The sequence below is a fragment of the Ictidomys tridecemlineatus genome, chromosome 1 (genome assembly GCF_052094955.1).
Source record: "Ictidomys tridecemlineatus isolate mIctTri1 chromosome 1, mIctTri1.hap1, whole genome shotgun sequence".
NCBI lineage: Eukaryota > Metazoa > Chordata > Mammalia > Rodentia > Sciuridae > Ictidomys > Ictidomys tridecemlineatus.
Genome location: NC_135477.1, coordinates 242,950,684 through 242,965,215, shown reverse-complemented (window position 1 = coordinate 242,965,215; position 14,532 = coordinate 242,950,684). Strand labels below are relative to the sequence as shown.

The 14,532-nt window shown below is 40.2% G+C and overlaps 1 long non-coding RNA gene across 2 annotated transcripts; it reads left to right on the top strand.

The window, feature by feature from the left end:
- The first annotated feature begins 5,849 nt into the window (after positions 1–5,849).
- Positions 5,850–12,628, top strand: LOC144365530 (uncharacterized). Of its 2 annotated transcripts, XR_013424064.1 has the most exons (4): positions 5,850–9,671; positions 10,679–10,775; positions 11,191–11,427; positions 12,195–12,628. It is a non-coding gene; the product is annotated as an uncharacterized LOC144365530 (long non-coding RNA). The 2 variants fall into 2 exon arrangements; XR_013424063.1 differs by having other exon boundaries at positions 5,853–10,775.
- The last annotated feature ends 1,904 nt before the right edge of the window (positions 12,629–14,532 follow it).

Sequence of the window (14,532 nt, the reverse complement as noted above, 5' to 3'; positions counted from 1 at the left end):
CACATAAGGGGTTACATAGGGACTCATAAATCTTTCAGAAAGGGAAGTTTTCCTTGTAGTAGTGACTGGATTGTACAATAACAGAACTCACAGGGAGATGATTTTCATACCAAGGAAGGACCAAGGAAGGGTGGCAACAGGATAAGATGACATAAGATTAGAGGGTGAGCTAAAAAAGATAACAGAAAACTGGCTATCAGTTTGAATCTATTTCCTTTTTTGCTACTGTAATCAGATTACTGTTCAAATATGCTAACCTCAGCTGAAGAACTACAACAACAACAACAAAAAAAAACCAGGTTGAATTCTCTCAAATGCTTCAAAATAGCCATTGTTGTCTTAAGCTAAATGACTGGTTCTTGCTAGAATTAGCCTTACCTATTGATTTTACAATCTTCATTTGCTTATTCATTTACTGAATGTTTATATAAATACCAAAATATAAAGCTGGGCATGGTAGGGAAGGTCTGTCATCTCAGCAACTCGGGAGACTGAGGCAGGAGGATCACAATTTCAAAGTCAGTCTCAACAATTTAGTGAAGCCCTTAAGCAATTTAGCAAGATCCTGTCTCAAAAATTAAAAATAAATAAATAAATAGGGCTGGAGATATTGCTCAGTGGTTAAGCACCCCTGGGTTCAATCCTTTGTAGCAAAAATGTGAAAAATACAAACCACAAAATATGCCTGACAGTGGAGTAGGAGTAATGAAGAAGATCTCTAAAAGACTTTCCAAAAAGAAACTTCAAAAGAGCCCCTATGAACATTTAGAGAAGAATATGGTAACCTTTAAAACAAGTTCACATTTATGTCCCCACCCCTCAGCACATTGCCTGGGTCTTGACAGGTTAGGTGTCAAATTAATTAACACAGAAAAGAGGAGGAGGAGGAGGAGGAGGAGGAGGAGAAAGAGAGGAAAAGAGATACATTTTGTGAGTATATTTTGGAAATCAATGCAGAAAATTAGAAATAATTGATGAATGGGTTTTATGTTGAATCTGGGCGATACTAAGGGAGAGAATGTGGAGTCTGGGAGAAATGGAGGGGACAAAGGCATGACATCCACACGTGAGAAAGATCCAGGTGTGTCTGGGTTTGGTAAGTGGACAGGTAGAGGATGACAGGGCCCAAAAATGAGACAGATCACAGATGCTTTTACGTGTTTTTTTGAACTTTAAAGTCACTGGCACATCAGGGAACGGAAGCCTTGTCTAGGAAGCAGAATTTGGAAGGAATACCTAAACTGACTTACAGCAGGTAAAGAAAAGAAAAAAAATACGTCCATAAAATTTTGGGCACTCCTTCCATCAAAAGACAAAGCCTAATTTCCTCCCTTGAAGATGGGCCAAATTAAAAGATTCATTTCTAACAAATAAAATATGGCAGAAGGGTTGGTGTGTGGCTCACGGGGCTAGGTTATAAAAGCATAGAATCTGCCCAGCTGTCTCTCTTGGATCCTTCACATTGGGGGAAAGCTGGCCCCTGTCATGTGTGGACACTGAAGCTGCCAATGAAGAGGCTGTGTGAGGAGCAGAATGCACGCTCACCAACAAGCAGCAGCAGCCCGCCAGCCACATGAACGAGCCACCTTGGCAGCTCGTCCTCCAGCCTGGCAAGCCTTCAGATGCCTGTGTCCCTGGAGATATCTTCACTCTGCTTTATGGGCAAGCTCCTGAGCCAGAGGCCCACAGTGAACTGTCCTCTGAGTCTCTGACACGCAGAAACCGTGAGGATCATCAGTTGTGGAGTGATTTGTTATGCAGCATTAGACGTCAGATGAGTGCAGACGGTAAGGTCAACTAAAAGGTGGTTGTCACGACCTAGATCCTAAAATACAGTCTTGGCCACGTGGATGGTAAGGAATAAGTAAATAAAATATTATAAGGCACAGTGTTTAGTGATTTGTTGAACAAAGAAGTTGAGAAAAAGAAAGAAAGCAGGATGGATACAAGAAAGCGTGAGAATATTCCCCTGGTAGAAATATCAAAAGGGAGTGGATAGGAGCAATGGCTTTAGGGGAAAACGGATTTTAATCTCTGCACTGTATAGAACTAGACTATGAAAGAGGTTACAGTGAGAGTGACAGAACAATGATTTTAGAAGACTGCTTTGCAGTTGGGTAGTTCAGTTACCCTTTTCACCAATAAAGCCAAGACAGTCACATAGGACCTGTGTCCAAAAGGGCCCTGCACTTGGTTTAATGTTCTGCTCTTGCCTTCTTGAAACTCTTAGTCATTCAACAAGAGGAACTCTCATTTTCGTTTTTCACTTGATGCACAGATGGGGTAGCTAATCTGGAGTACAGTCTGTCCTCACCCCATCGATTCTGGAAGAATTTCTTGATGAATGTGGGATTATTGGGAAGGGACCCCGAAGAATAGAATGACACTGCGTTGTCGCTAAACTTAGTGTGTTTCATTATCTGTAACCATTTTTGAGGGGACGAATCACCACAGTGACAGTCGGTTTGGCACATAGATTGCCTTTAAATTGCTGAAGAGTGGCACGCCCCAGTCTCGAACGTGGTTCTGCTTTAAGAAGACGGGGGATCCCTTGGTAAAGATGCTGTCACACTCATGAATTTCTGAAGCTAACTGTAAATATTGCATAATATCATGCGGTATGTCATAAATTATACAAGTTTACTGAGACTGATACTGTCTCTGGCAAATATTGAAGAAATGTTACATTCTCAGTGAGTTCTAGTTCATGACAGTAAACTGGGATATATATTTTTTTTTTCTAGAACTTGATGTTAGTGAGCAAGAATAAACTATTATGCCAAAATGATAGTTCTTTTATTAGGAGGCAAAGCTTATGAGAAATAGAATGCAGATATTTAGTTTATTCCAAAATTAATCTTTAAGAATCTCTTAATTTTATCATTCACCTACTTCATTCTTTTATTGTCAGTGATTATTAGGTAAAGATGTTGAAACCCTATAACTTTATGTCATATAGCACATTTGTAACCATGATTTGTTTCTAGAATACCACAATTTAATTATTTAATACCTGTAGTTTCATTTACTGAGCAATTGGAAGAAAACACATAAATACAGGTAGGAAAAAAATGGTAGCAAACAAGCCTCTTTAAGTAGAACTACAAACATTGCTCTTAATACTATTGTTTTGAGCAGAACCACAACACATGAAATTAAACATTCAGTAGCAAAGAATAATGAAAGGAAATGGGGCATTTCAGAGGGATGCTTCTATGTTTGAATAAATAGTTTTTCCAATTAACTAATTGGGATGGCAAAGGAGTTTTTCTCCTGGCTACCAAATATTATGAGTTGCTTCCAATCTGTTAGAAAGAAAGAAAGACTCTATTTTTTCTCAAAAAGCTTTCAAATATTGCAATTTCACATCGTGCTAGAACAGGGCATCTTAACCTTGGTCTGGCTTTCCAGAGGTCTGTGGGTGGTAAGATTGATAATCTCCCCTGAAGTTAGACATAAAATGTGGTGTGTGTGTGGGTACATGGAGAAGAGGTGGTGTTTCTCAGCCTGGAGTGCAGGCCTTCCTTCCTATCTGTCCCATTCCCACCGAGTCCTGAAGGCCCAACTTAAACCTTGCCTCCTCCTAGGAATGCGCCCACTGCACTGCAGTCTCCTCGGAGCCCTGTCCTGGGAAGTCTCCTACCTTTAGTCTCCTGGGGCTTTTCTCACCTACATTGTCCAGATGACTATGTCTATATGTGGGGAAGTCCTGAAAGGCGAGTGCCAACAGGACACTACGGCAGGAAGCCTTGGGTGAGTACTCCATGATACTGTTCCTGTTGAGAATGTTGAGAGTGTCTCAGTTTAGTAGAACATTGCCCCTAGAACATTCCACGGGTTCAAAAAAACTGTCCTGAATATCTCCCCTCTTCACCTTGCTCCCACCTTCACGTCGACCTCATTAGATTCCATTTCAAGGCCACTCATATTTAATTGAATGTCTCACATTTCTTCAATCCCACTTAAATTCTGCATTTATCTCATCTGCGTTGATAAGGAGTATTCAGATCTGGGTTTGGATAACAGTATTTTTAGATTCTCATAATATTGTGTGATACAATTTTTTTCCGGGGTTTAAAATATTTCTTGTGACAATGAATAATAACTATTGAATATGCCTTTTACCCCCAAAGAAGTGGGTATTCACTAGGAGAATGTGCTTCACTCCCTTTCAGTTAATTTGTGATTTATAAAGTACTGGAGCTAAATAACGTAAATTAACAGGACTTTCTTTAGAAACCTACAATCACTGTAGTGCATGTATATATGTGTATGTGTGTCTGTATATGTGTGTGCACATGAGCATTCTTGGCACCTGTATTTTTGTATTTTGTAAAATATTATATTTTTGTAACAGGTTATAGTACTTTTCAGAATCTTCTTTGTATTGGAACTGTTTGCACAATTATTTGTCCTCATCCTCAATTGAAGAATCCTGGAGGATGAAGGTTAGAGCTCATTTTTTCTTAGAGTCTAGTACACACCATGTTTTACATATGAAAGGTTCATGATAAATTTTAGCTTAATTTGAAAGGGGATATTCACAGTGGGAGAAATGTTAAGAGGTTCCCATTCAAGCACTGCAGGTTTGGGCAAGAAAGCAACGTTGGCACATGCTTCCTTAAACCACCACTTCCAAATGGATAGTGAGTAACAGAGAGGTTGAAGTTGCCCTTCAGCACAACTAGCATTTCTTCCCACTTGGGAAACATTGCCTTATCTGGCCCACATGGACAGTTTTGAAGCAGAGGAGATTCAGGGTGCTAAAGAGCTGGAGTTTGCTTTCCCTAACTAATGCACAAGCAAGCCTTCCCAAGGGGACTCCCTAAAAGAGTGTGTCTGTAAACAGTTATGGGCAGACCGTTCTTGGGTAAGGCCAAGAATTGCCTTCTGATCCAGCTTTGCCCTTTGGCTGGTTTCACTACACGAAGGCAGCCTCTCCTCTGCCCAGTGTTCTGCAGGTGCAAGCAACATCTGTGAATCAGTTAAAACCCTGGGTGGGGTAGTTTCATTTTCTTTCAAGCACCTCAGAAACCAATGTCCCAATGCAAAGAGGATCAGAGAGTACCTATGACGGGCAGACCTCTGACTGAAGTGCTTCGAGGTGAGGTCTTGGGTCCCCATTCTCCACCCCCACCTCCATAGCACCTGTTCACTATATTATTGGAGGAGTAAATTAAATTTGCTGAAATTTTTTAAGAGTCTGTTCTGGTTGTATGGAATTTTCCTCCAAGTGAAGAATGAAGTTCAAGTCTATCTAATTACAAAAACCTTTTTATTCAAATTGTCTCTAGAAAAAGACTCAGGTATTGAACATGTAGTGCCATCTTTTTCTCTGATTTCAAAGGTCATTAATCTCAAAGCACCTTACCAAATATAAAGAATAAAAGTCTAGCCGTTTTCAGACTAAAGACAGTAGCCAGTCACTATGGAATATCCTTTTCTATTCTTACATATTTTATAAGGCAGATCTATATTATTTAAAGGCTTTATTTTCCTTTTGGAAAAAGACAGTTTTAAAAAATTTACAAGGTTCAAATATCTCCTGCTTTTCAAATTCTACCCTGTCCCATTCATGTACAGTTGCACAAGTTATCTCCACGAGTACTGGCTGGTCAGGTAAGTTGTAGGAGTATTGGTTTTTCAGGTTCATATCCATAAATGAAATCCTCTCACTGTGTGCTTCCTTATCTCCCATAGATCCATGTGAACTATTCTATAATTTTAAAGTGCTTGACAAATTTCTATCCATTTAGCATCCAGCTAAATCATATGTTGCTCATGTTTACTGTAAAGATTAACAAAATAACACATCAGCTTAGGATAACTCCTTAGAGGAATTAAGTTGTGGGTGTCTCTTAACATATGCTTAGCTTGAAGAAAAACAAACAAACAAACAAACAAAAAAACCAAAAAAGATGTCTCAATACTCTTAGAAACTACCAGGAGATGAAAATTGAAATATATACACTTGGCTCCTCAAGTGCATTCAATAAGGGGGCTCTTGACAAAACTCTGTCAGGAGCAGAGTAGAGTGGGCGTTTATTTGGGGTGGCGGTGGCCCACGAGAGAGTGGCAACCTCAGCTCTTCTCCTGTGTTTTGTCTCTCAATCACCAGGGCACCTCATGCCTGATTTATGTTGCAAGTGTCAATACTTAACTCATTGCTTTCCAATCGATAAAGGAGTCAATGCTGTAACAGTCCTTTATGGCACTGCAGGATGAAAGGTGATCTTTCTTACAGAAGAATGTCAAGCACTGGATAACTGGTGAGGAAAAGACCTTTTTCTGGAGATGAGACATTGCTCTTCAGAGGTATGTGTCCATGTGGATGTAGTCTTTTCCCAAGTCAGTACAAGGAGTGGGCCATAACTGACTTTAACAGTCTCTCATAATATATTTCTCTGGGCCTGGCCTTAACTTAGATTGGCTCCTGTACTCAAGAAGGGAGAATGAGAGGAAGAGAAGGAAAAGCAAGATGTAGAGAGGAAAGGAAACTTCAAGGGGAAGGAGGAAGGGATGAAGGGAAGGTGGAAAGCCTGAACTGGGAGAAGTCTTTTTGCTTCAGGCACTGTTACATGCTTTCTTACAAAAAGAAAAAATTAGGGTGCAACCCTGTTGGATTATTTCCCAGTGCCTCATTCCCAGTAGGGGGCGGGGCTGGCTCCCTCCCTTCCGTGGCTCCTGTTCTCCCACAAACCTATGCCATACTGCCTCTCCTCAAAATGCCTGCCAGCTTTTAATTAATGGTGATGGAATAAAACAACTCCCAGCAACAAAAGTACAAGTTCAAATGCTTACATATGATCTGAAGATTCTTCTTTTCAAAATGAATAACAATGTAGAGTGATCTGGCTAATGATAAAGTTTTTAAATAGGCTAGGGTTATCATAAAGAATATTACTGTTGTTCAGTACTTTTATTTAATGTTGGTAACATAATGAGTGACTTTTTTTTTGTTGTTTATTCTAAGGTTTAAAAGGGCTTTCTGGTGCCAGAAAAAGGAGATGGAGTTTTACAAACATGTCTTTGAGATAGTTATTACTAGCCCCATTTAACAGATGAGGTAATGACAGCTCAGAAAGATAAGCAATTCCTCAAATAGCTTGGGTCACCAACTTGGGTGGCAAATCAAGATGTTTTTACTTCCCAGTTCACAAAATTAACCTCCACTTAATCTATTAGCTAGTGTTGTGTTTATATATTGTGTTTCTACATTAGCACAGTTATTAGTCTGTATTATAATTGTGCCATATAGTGTTGAAATCCAGACCATTAAATACAGCAATTAGACATTACATAATTTTATCTTGTGAAGAATTCAGTATACATCACTTTAATGATAATTATTCCAAATTGAGACTAAATTGTGCTCAAGTCATTTGTAACTAGAGTATCAGAAACCATACACCTCTTCTTCCTGCCACAACATTTGAGTTTATTCTTTAACAATAATAACGAAAACATGGCTAACCATTCATACATGCTTGATATGATTCTGAACATTCATTTACTGTAGTCTTATTGTTTAGAAGAAGTAGAGGCACCGAGAGTTTAAATAACTTATTAAAGATCCCAAAGCTAGTAATGGATTTGGGATCCCAACAAGAGGCATCTGATTTCAGAGTCTGTCTGTGCTTTTAATGAGAACTGCCTATTAGAACAAGCAAAGCATCTACACCCGCACATGCGCGCGTGCACACACACACAGACACACACACACACACAGAGGAAAATAAAGGAATATGCAAGGCCACTACAACAATCTAATTCTAAACAACAGTATAATGTAAAGCAGGGTGATTGTTCTAGAGTAAAAGTTAGGAGACATTAATATTCAAGTGCAGAGCATGATCCTTAAGCAAATTGTAGTCTAGGAAAATCACACATATGCTCAGCTCTAAAGGACATTTGGGGACCATTTTAGGAACTTTAAGAAATACTGTATATTGGATAATACTTTTATCTTGATGCTAAATTTCTTGACTGTTATCATGCTGTCGTGGTGCTATAATAGCATGCCTGTGTTCTTAGTGCTGTATGCTAATGTATTTAAGGTTGTACTCTTGTAGTGTCTACAAATTTCTATCCAATAATTCAGAAAGAATACACATGCAGAATGAGAGTTAAAGCAACTATGGCAAATATTAAATGGCTGTGTGTCGTGTGTGTGTGTGTGTGTTTGTGTGTGTGAGGATTTCTTTTTCTCTCTAAATCTATAAAGCAATCTCTTCTTAGATATTTACTTCTTAGTATTTCCCTGGCCCATATATCCCTCACGTGCCAACTTGGATATGATTTCTTGCAAATAACTTGTATTTTAAATCCTAAACAGGCTAATTTCTTCCCTTAGGTTCTAAACTCCTTCCTTCCCTGACCCCATAGGTCCACAGTTCATTGTCTTACAGTTTATCACCTAAAAACCGTGGCTCATGCTGGGTGAGTCACACCATTTTGACACAGAACGAGCCTGCCAATTGATGCGTTTTGCTTACTAAGGTGCTATGTTCGGAGGTGATGGTAAGAAGGGATGATACATCCCCAGAGATTCACCGTAGGGCTGGTCTGCAGTATGATCAGGATGTATGAAATTCTCTTGGAGTCTTCATAGATATTGAGGATACATTTAGTGTAAGATGCACCTGTCTTTGAGATCATTATATCTAGGTCTCAGTCGTCCATCTTCTATTGGTTTTTAAGCAACAAGAAAAAAAAAAAAACAGAAACAAAAACCAAAAAATCTCTGAATTTGATATGCCCTGGCTTTATTTTGGAACTACCTCTGCTTTCAAGTACTTCCAGTAAAACCCTGATGAGATATTGTAAAAATAAAGGGTATTCGGGATCATCTTCTCGGGTATCTGTTTAGAAGAAGAAGAGGCACAAGAGAGTTTAAATAACTTATTAAAGTTTAGAGTTCTTTTGTTCTTCAGGCAGAAAAATAATGCCAACTGCAAACTATATCCATGGGTGATGTCGTTTATGAGAACTGATAGAGATTTTTTCAACATATAGACACTTAGCTTCTCTAACCAATCAGCAGTAATCAAAAACATAAAAATAAAAAAATAACATTTCCTGTTATCTCTAAATTGCAATTTGTGTTTCACTGATAACCACAGTCAATTCTAATTCCTATGTTTAATCACTTGGTCTCTTATTTTCTTTGTGTTACTCTAAAAGCAATGAAGGAGGAGAGCAGAGGTAATGCAGAGGATGAGCTGCAGAGAGTGAACTGGGCTTTCAGAACATGTGGAGAGGGTGTTGGAAGTGGGATAAACCAGGGGAGGTGTTGGCGAATGCCCAGAGCAGCCATAAGGCAGCATGAATCAGGAAACCAAGACCAAGTATAAAAACCATTTCTCTCTCTGGCAATTACAATCTCCATGTGTTCCCCTGGAAACATGGAGCTCTGTCAGTTTAACTTTTGTTTTTCCATTTGTAATAGTGACTGGGGCACAGAGAGGAACCAAAATATTTTTCTAGCCTAACAAGAGAACAATGCAAGTGAAATAAGAAATGGCAACTGACCAGTGTCTTCAGGATTGACAAAAAAAGAAAAACTCAGGAAGAGAATAAAGTGAACTGGAAGATACAGGTGCCACTTAACAGGGAAGTCGAAACTCACCACAAGCAGTTGACCGGTGGGGAATCCCATGGGGGCAGCTACGGTATGGTTTGGAACACCATTTCCCAAAATTTATATGTTGAAACCTAAAGCTCAGTGTGATGTTATTAAGAGGTAAAGCCTTTAGGAAAGTCAATGAGTGATCTACCCTCGTGGGTATGATTTATGCCCTTATAAAAGAGGCTCAAGGGAACTCTCTTGTGCTCTTTGCCACATGAAGAAACAATGTGCCATGCATGGGAAACCCTAACCAGGTGCTGAATCTGTTGTCAGCTTGATCCTGGACTTCTCAGTCTCCAAAACAGTGAGAAATAGATTTCTGTGCTTACAATTTACACAGCCTAAGGTATTTTAGTATAGCAGCCTAAAGACAAAGACAGGAATATATAATGTTTTCCAAGAAAAGCTACAAAATCCATTTTAAAATCTTGGCTCAAAATCTTTGAGGCCAAAGAAAGAACTCTATGAGAGACATTTAACTTCCGTTCTATCATAGCCTGTGTGTCCTGTTTTATAGATAAAAGAAGCTATTATATCAGACGTTGAAACCTGAACTATGTGATTATCTTAAATTGTAATAGAAGCATTAGAAATTTAGCCTTATGGAAAGTATTATTTCCTGGAAGATTTGTGAGGTTGATCAAGACAGTTGTACTCTCAAGAAAGGTGCTTATGAGAAAGGTAAAGAGTCTCATCTCACTAGATGAGACCAGCCAGGCTTCACAACAGCAATGTAAAATTCCATGCTAATCAAGTGCCTGTGGCTTTCTGAATTCAGGAAGAAAATAAGCCATCGGACTCAAGCAAAGAAGTAATTTTTTACTTGGCCTCATAGCATTCAACAGCTTAAGCCAGTTTCAATGTCAATTCTGCATGACAGAATGCAGGTTGTACAAGTCCAGGAAAACCAATCACTTTATCTCAAGTACAGTTGGAGATGGGTCCCCTGAGTCTCCACGGATAGCTCTAAGTTCTGTCCTATCACGTAAACAATGGGCAATGCTGTTTGTCTTGCAGTCTGAATGCAGTGTGATATGTTTCCCTTGGCAGCCATGTCCTCCCTGTTAAAGAAGGCCTGGCACACAGGATTTCTGTGAATCGCCTGAGCTGCCCTTGCATTATTAGTCAATAGGAGGCACGAGATAAGGTAAGGAGGCCAAGAGGGAAGTCACCCCTCCATCCAAGAGATGATCCATTTCTCCAACTGGAAACAGTGGGGTAGACTTCATCGGGGTTCACCCTGTTTCCACCATATGGAGAAAAAGTGAGTCTCATTATTTTAGGCAACAAAGGAAACCTGCCTGAAATAAAGGTGGGAGAGGGCCCAGGAAGGACCAGGAGAAGCCACTGGCCATAGGCTGCTTTGACAGGAACTGGTGGAGCACACTGTGGCTCAGCTACTCTCAGCCCTGACTTCTCTTTCGCCACCAGGGAGCAGTTTGTTAGGTCCACTATATGTTGGACAGAGACAATCTACCTTCCCTTTAGTGTTTTAAAAAATTAAGGGAAAAACACAGTGGATAAAATGAGAATTTCTCGTTTTTTTGTCTCTCGTTTTTCAGTTTTTAAGTCATCAGTGATGACTTCTTTAGAATGAGAGTGACAAAGATTCAGTGCTTCTCAAGGTACCTCTCTGTCCATCACCTGTCTCCTATGGCAGAGCACCCCCAAGGACATACCTCAGGGCCAGGAAGCCATGGACGGATGGCTAAGGTAAAAATAGGCAGGATCCAAAGCACATGTATGTGGCCAAGTAAATCCGTGTTCCCTGATGAAGAGGGCAACAAGCCAACAGTTAGGTAAGAAAACTACATTTGTTCCTCCTCTTACCTCCTCCCCTCGCCTTCTCTCTCTTCCACTTCTTCCCCCCCCCCCCACTTCTCTCTCCTTTGCTTATTCTTTCCGATGCGGAATCATGAACCTGATTTTTGAAGATTAACATATTTAGAATCCCTGGAAGAAAACTGCATCTCGGGAATGTGTTTTTGCTTCCCAGATGGGACATTCTGACCCTCTGATCCCTGTGAACTGGGTTTGTTGTTGTTGTTGTTGTTTTTGTTGTTGTTTTGTTTTGTTTTGTTTTTGCTTTCCTACACCTTGCAATGCTGCTGATATGCTCCACTGTGCCTCTGTGTCCTGGCTACAAGTGTTTTCCATAACCCCCCCACCCCCAAAGCTTCCTTGCAACATGAGGGTAAATAAGAAGAGCAGTAAATGAACACTAAGGAACTTCACATTTTCCTCTCCATACAGCAACCCTTGCTTTGGTTTGGGAAATGACTATAGGTGAAGGAAGGAGCCTTCATTATACCTTCTAGATTCAGCCATTGAAATTATCTCACTTAGAAGCATGGACCTAAAGCTCTATTCTCATTTTTTATGTGGTAAATCTAAGACAAGAAGAGAGCAAATAACAAGCAAGGTGGGGAGGCAGGCTCTTAGCATGTTCTTGCTTAAATATGGGGGTGGGGGGAAGGAGTTAAACAATAATAAAAACAACAGTCAAGAAAATCTTTTAACAAGATCTCTTAGTGTTAATTTTTTTTTCTTTTTTTTTTTTTTTTAGAACTGTGTTGAGACTGGCACAGGCCAGACAAGCCTTAGGAAGCCTGTGTTTCATGCTGAAATGCAGAAATCAAAACAAGCTAAGCCCTGATGCCCAGAATGTGGGTAAGCTGGCAAGTTGATGCTTTGCTGAAGCCATTTTGTACCGGGCCAGTATCCACCACTTGCAGAACTCCAGATCTTCACGGGTTGGCCACCTGGCTTTTCAGATGTGTACAGAGGATTTGGATTCCTTCTGCTCAGAGAGAGGCCTGGCTGGAGGCCTCAGTCTCATAAACCAAGTTGCTGATGTCTGACAGCTGTTAGCCTTGCAGAGGAGCCTATGATGTCATGGGCCTGCCTAGCCTAGCCTAGTTTTGTACCCTGGGGACAGCCTGAGCCTTGATTTTCTAGATTCTAAAATGGATAAATAAATTGATCAGTGATTATCAAGTATCACAACCTAGAGTGAAAAATACATTTTACTTCAGGATCCAGTACAGATATAATTTATGTATTTTAATTTTACTTAAAAATGACAATAGGTATATTAAAAAACTGGAGTGAAATAATTTTTAAACAATATTCACCCTTACCATCTGCAATACACACTGATACTTTTTCTTCTTCTTCTCTTTAATGCTGATGAGAAGCCGTGAAATTAATTTCAGGACCTGTTCTGTAGGTGACAGGCCACAGCTGAAAGTCTGTGCTCTAGAGCACTAGTTCAGTCAATAATTTAGTAAACATCAACCTGTGCCAGTTTGTCATGTTTTCTTCTAAGTTCAGTGGTAAATTGAACAAGTACACGTGCCCTCAAGAAGCTTACAAATACGTAAGTAATGAACTAGAAAGTATGTCAGGTGATCATCAGATGTGGATGCCCCACCCATGTTCCTCCTCCTCTGGTGTTTCAGAGTCCAGCATCTGCATCTCTTTGCTTTGAGACTTTTTCCAAAGTCACAGAGGCCTTCTCTGACTACCTTCAGGAGAAGTGTCAGGAATTCACATTTCACTCCTAAGCAGCCCTCAACCAAAGATGAATGGAAGTCAACGTGTATTTACCCCAGATCATTCTCCTCTTAGATGGGATAACTGCACAACATCCCCCCAATAACACCATATTCGAATTCTTAACACAAGTTCTATACCTGTGTTACTCAAACTGTGAAATAAGGTAAGTAGTGCTTGGTGTTCAATAAATAGGAAGAGAGGATAGAGAGGTCATTTTACATAATGAGGTCAGGAAAGACCTCAAAGATAGGAAACAGTGGTATTTGAGGAAAGATCTCAAGGACTATGACCAAAAACCTAATAAGAGGAGAAAAACTTTATTTGGGGACTTGTGTTTCAGAGGTCCTAGTCTACAGATGACCAGCTCCATTGCTCTGGGCCCAATTTGAGGCAGAACATCATGGTGGAAGAGTATGGCAGAGGACATTACACCAGGACATTACACCAGGAAGCAGAGAGAGAGCTCCACTCTCCAAGGACAAAATATATACCCCCAAACGACATCTAGTAACACACTTCCTCCACCCACACCCTACTTGCCTACAGTTACCACCCAGGTAATCCCTGTCAGGAGATTAATGCTCTGATTAGGTTAAGGTTCTCAGGATCCAATCATTTCACTCTGAACTTACTTGTGTTGTCTCACATATGAGTTTTTCTGGGATACCTCACATCTAAACCATAACAGGAAGAAAGATCTGTGAATATGGGTGAGGAGGGTGTCCCAGGCCAAGGGAATATCCAGTGCAAAGGCTCAGAGGTGAGAGTAAGCTAATCAATGCTGATAGACTGAGATTTCATTTTTGTCCTCTCAAATTCATGGATTAAAGTCCTAATCACAAACAGGATGGTATTTGGAGGTTGGGTCTTTGGGAAGTAATTAAGTGCAGAAGGTGTTATGAAAGTGGAATCCCCATGGGGGCGGGAGTGGGGGTGAAATAAAGGAGATTCTACTTCTTTCCTTCATGTGTGGGCCATCCCAGACCCCACAGAGAGCCCTCACTTAGAGGCTGGCAGGCTGGCACCCTAACCTCAGACTTCCGGCCTCCAGAATTATGAGAATGAGTGTTTGTTGGTAAAGCTGCCCAGTCTGTGGTATTCTGTAATAGCTGCTAAACTGACTAAGGAAACCCACTGATACAAGCAGGGAACGCAGCTGTGGGAGGGCAGATCAGAGCTATAACGGTCATGTTTAAGTAGACACTTTCAACTCTTCACATTTTATTTCATGACTAGATGATGATTGAGGGTTACAATACCTGGAAACCTGATTCAAATATACACCTCATCATTTAAAGCCAGGAAATGTGGTAACAGCAGGCAGAAAATGATGGAGGGACAGCATA